This window comes from Balaenoptera musculus, chromosome 14 (assembly GCF_009873245.2).
Source record: "Balaenoptera musculus isolate JJ_BM4_2016_0621 chromosome 14, mBalMus1.pri.v3, whole genome shotgun sequence".
Lineage (NCBI taxonomy): Eukaryota > Metazoa > Chordata > Mammalia > Artiodactyla > Balaenopteridae > Balaenoptera > Balaenoptera musculus.
Window position 1 is genome coordinate 59387621 of NC_045798.1, and position 4699 is coordinate 59392319.

At 36.0% G+C, this 4699-nt stretch overlaps 1 pseudogene; it reads right to left on the reverse strand.

The window, feature by feature from the left end:
• Positions 1–1564: 1564 nt before the first annotated feature.
• LOC118880407 lies at positions 1565–1689 on the reverse strand (annotated as a pseudogene).
• Between the last annotated feature and the right edge of the window lie 3010 nt (positions 1690–4699).

The following is a 4699-nucleotide window of genomic DNA, read 5'->3' on the forward strand; positions in this document are numbered from 1 at the left end:
TGTCTTCTCATTTTGCTTCACTTACTCTGTTTGTGGTCTCCTTTTCACAGGCTGCAGGTTCGTAGTTCCCTTTATTTTTGGTGTCTCCCCCCAGTGGGTAAGTTTGGTTCAGTAGGTTGTATAGGCTTCCTGGTGGAGGGGACTGGTGCCCGTGTTCTGGTGGATGAGGCTGAATTTTGTGTTCTTGTGGGCAGGACTGCATCTAGTGGTGTGTTTTGGGGTGTCTGTGAACTTAGTCTGACTTTAGGCAGCCTCTCTGTTAATGGGTGGGGTTGTGTTCCTGTCTTGCTAGTTGTTTGGCATGGGTTGTCCAGCACTGGAGCTTGCTGGTCGTTGAGTGGAGCTCAGTCTTAGCATTGAGACAGAGATCTCTGGGAGAGCTCTCACCAACTGATATTACAAGGGACCTGTGGAAACATTTTTATTGAGAAATCAGAGACTGACAGACAAAAAGTTATCAAATTAAAAGGACTATATGAGGAAACATATATTTATCCAATGTCTATCCAATCTTCACTTTGTCCTTATCTTAGAAACATGATTTCCACCTGCTCCTTCCTACCTCTGCTTTTTGACTCATGTACTTTCTCCTTATCTCTACCTTGCACCCCTTGTTTCTCTTACCTTTCTCTCCACAAATATCCCTCTATAGCCTTCTCAAACTACTTGGTCCATGGTGTCATCTCCTTTCAATGAATTTTTAAATTATCACTTGATAGCCACACAGACTTTAATAGTGTTGCTCCCTCAGCAGCATTTTGTAAATAATAGTTGAATTCAGGACCTTCTATGTATTTTATTGCAGATTTCTGGATTGGCTACTGCTCACATTTAAATTAGAATAGCTTTGCAATTTAGCTGTGGAAATGCTTTGTGTTTGAGCCATAGGTATATTTATTACACTGTTTCCAAAATACAGCTCACTCTTGCATCCTACAGACACTTATGAAATATTCACAGTAATAAAATATTTTATAATTTAAATGAAATAATACATGTGACAGGAAGCTCCCAATAGATGTTGGATATATTTTTAACTTTTTCTTCCTTCCAGACCAAATGCATCTTATAAAGCATAATTTAAACTGGCTAAATTTTAATACAAATTTCCAGGAGAAGTTTTAAAAAATACTGGCTCTATTTTTACCAATTGTAACAAAGAACAGAACAAAGATAATAGAAATGCTGTAGCATAAAGAGGTAAATAAGAGAATTAGTTAACAACAAATGTGTATATAAGCTCTTTTATATATTAAATCCAAAGAAACAAATTTGGGGTTGAGTTTTGACAGCTTTTTAGTCACCACAGTAAACGTTCTGGATCTTACTCAACAGTGACATATAATCATCACATATCACAATAAATATGAACGTATAGTTGAAGATCAGAATGAATGTTACTCCAAGCAACAGTGGTTAAATTGGAAAATTACTTTCCACTATAAATAGAGTAACTTTGGAAAATTGTTGAGCCATAAAACTTGCATCACTAAGACAACTGATACTGAAAAATGACCCTGCATTAACCAGACAAAGGAGACCATCAGTCTTCCTGATAGATGAGTAGAGATTAATCCTGTTTGCTGGTTCATAGCAAATCATGTAGTGCTTAACTTATCCTACACCAAAATACTACTCCACATATGTCAGATACTACACTTGATCTTAGCCAAAAGGCCGAGAAGCGATTCCACATATGTCAGAAATTCTCTTTAAACATAGATTAATATTCTTCCACTTTCTGTGGTTTCTTTTATTCTCATTCTTATTTCAGCTATAATAACCATATCATCTTATGGATATGTCATGTTTAAGGCCACTTTAAAGAGACTGCTGTCTATTAGACTTTAGTACATCTAAGCGAATTGTATTTATAGCTTATTTTTGTTGTTGGCAAATTTATTTTTTCCTCTGATGTATTTGAACAGATTCTATTAAAAATGCTAAGAAATTCAGCCCAATATTAGGCTAAACAATAATTATGAACCACCATTTATCTCTAGTTTTATAGCATCAAAAAACTATCAAGTTTTTATAAGACACTTATGAAAGAAATCAAAGATGATACAAACATGGTATATGGAGAGATATTCCATGTTCTTCGATTGGAAGAATCAATATTGTGAAAAAGACTGTACTACCCAAAGCAATCTACAGATTCAATGCAATCCCTATCAAATTACCAATGGCATTTTTTACAGAACTAGAACAAAAAAAAACTTTAAATTTTTATGGAGACACAAAAGACCCCAAATATCCACAGCAAACTTGAGCAGAAAAAAATGCAACTGGAGGAATCAGACTCCCTGATTTCAGACTATCCTACAAAGCTACAGTAATCAAGGCAGTATGGTACTGGCACAAAAACAGAAATATAGATCAATGGAACAGGATAGAAAGCCCAGAGATAAGCCCACGCACCTATGGTCAATGATGACAAAGGAAGCAAGGGTATACAATGGAGAAAAGACAGTCTCTTCAATAAGTGGTGCTGGGAACACCGGACAGCTACAAGTAAAAGAATGAAATTAGAACACTCCCTAACACCATACACAAAAATACACTCAAAATGGATTAAAGATCTAAATGTAAGACCGGACACAATAAAACTCTTAGCGGAAAACATAGGAAGAACACTCTTTGACATAAATCACAGCAAGATCATTTATGACCCACCTCCTAGAGTAATGGAAATAAAACCAAAAATAAACAAATGGGACCTAATGAAATTTAAAACCTTTTGCACAGCAAAGGGAACTATAAACAGGACAAAAAGACAACCCTCAGAATGGGAGAAAATATTTGCAAAAAAATCAACAGACAAAGGATTAATCTCCAAAATATATAAACAGCTCATGTAGCTCAATATTAAAAAAAAAAAAACCCAATAAAAAAATGGGCAGAAGACCTAAATAGACATTTCTCCAAAGAGGACATACAGATGGCCAAGAGGCACATGAAAAGCTGCTCAGCACCACTAATCATTAGAGAAAGGCAAATCAAAACTACAATGAGGTGTCATCTCACACCAGTTAGAATGAGCATCACCAGAAAATCTACAAACATCAAATGCTGGAGAGGGTGTGGAGAAAAGGGAACCCTCCTCACCCTCAAGTATTATGACCCATCCATTGTCATAAATAAACATGTGGACTAGCCAGAGAAAATATTTTCACATGTGGGTCCATTTAACTTTGCTCAAAACAGAGGAATTATGTCTTGTGCTTTTTATTTTTTCTAATGTACTGGCCTCCAAACCCAGCAAATAAGGTTACCTAATGTGTTTTTTAGAAAAGAAACAATATTGAAAATTAGAATGGCCTTATTCATTTTTTTTTCTCATTGAATTTGGAAGTGCTTTCATTCTTCAATTAATTGTTACTACATAAAAATCTGTAGCATTTATTTGGTGAATCATCACATAAACTATTTGGCATATGTTATGCTGTCTCTAACCAAATGAATGTTGATCTTTAACTTTTCTCATATTCCTACAAATACAAATACAATTTATTATGCAACTTTATAATCATCAAAGATAATTACAATTCAAAACTACAATGAGGTATCACCTCACACCAGTCAGAATGGCCATTATCAAAAAATCCAGAAACAATAAATGCTGGAGAGGGTGTGGAAAAGGGAATCCTCCTGCACTGTTGGTGGGAATGTAAACTGATACAGCCACTATGGAGAACAGTATGGAGGTTCCTTAAAAAAACTAAAAATAGAACTACCATATGACCCAGCAATCCCACTATTGGGCTATACTCTGAGAAAACCATAATTCAAAAAGAGACATGCACCACAATGTTCATTGCAGCACTATTTACAATAACCAGGACATGGAAGCAACATAAGTGTCCATCAACTGATGAATGGATGAAGAAGATGTGGCACATATATACAATGGACTATTACTCAGCCATAAAAAGAAACAAAATTGAGTTATTTGTAGTGAGGTGGATAAACAGCGTCTGTCATGCAGAGTGAAGTAAGTCAGAAAGAGAAAAACAAATTCAGTATGCTAACACATATATATGGAATCTAAAAAAAAAAAATGATACTGATGAACCTAGTGGCAGGGCAGGGATAAAGATGCAGACATAGAGAATGGACTTGAGGACACGGGATGGGGGGAGGGGCAGCTGGGGCAAAATTAGAGTAACATTGACATATATACACTACCAAATGTAAAATAGATAGCTAGTGGGTAGCAGTAGCATAGCACAGGGAGATCAGCTCAGTGCTTTGCAACGATCTAGAGGGGTGAGATAGGGAGGTTGTGAGGGAGGCTCAACAGGGTGGGGATATGGGGATACATGTATGCATATAGCTGATTCATTTTGTTGTACAACAGAAACTAACACAGCATTGTGAAGCAATTATACTCCAATAAAGATGTATTAAAATAAAAAACAAAGAGGAGGGTGAATTGGCTGACCCCTTGTAGTCCTTTTACCATGTAAGAGAGCTCTCCACACCCCTGGTGCATCCATGTCTCTTAATTGCAAGAGAGATAAATCAACCAAACACCCAAAAAAAGAAAAAAAAGACAAACAACTGGATTAAAAAAATGAGTAGAGTGTCTGAATAGACATTTTTCCAGAGAAGAAGTATAGATGTCCAACAAGCACATGAAAAGATTCTCAGCATCACTAATCACCATGGAAGTGCAAATCAAAATCACAATGATATG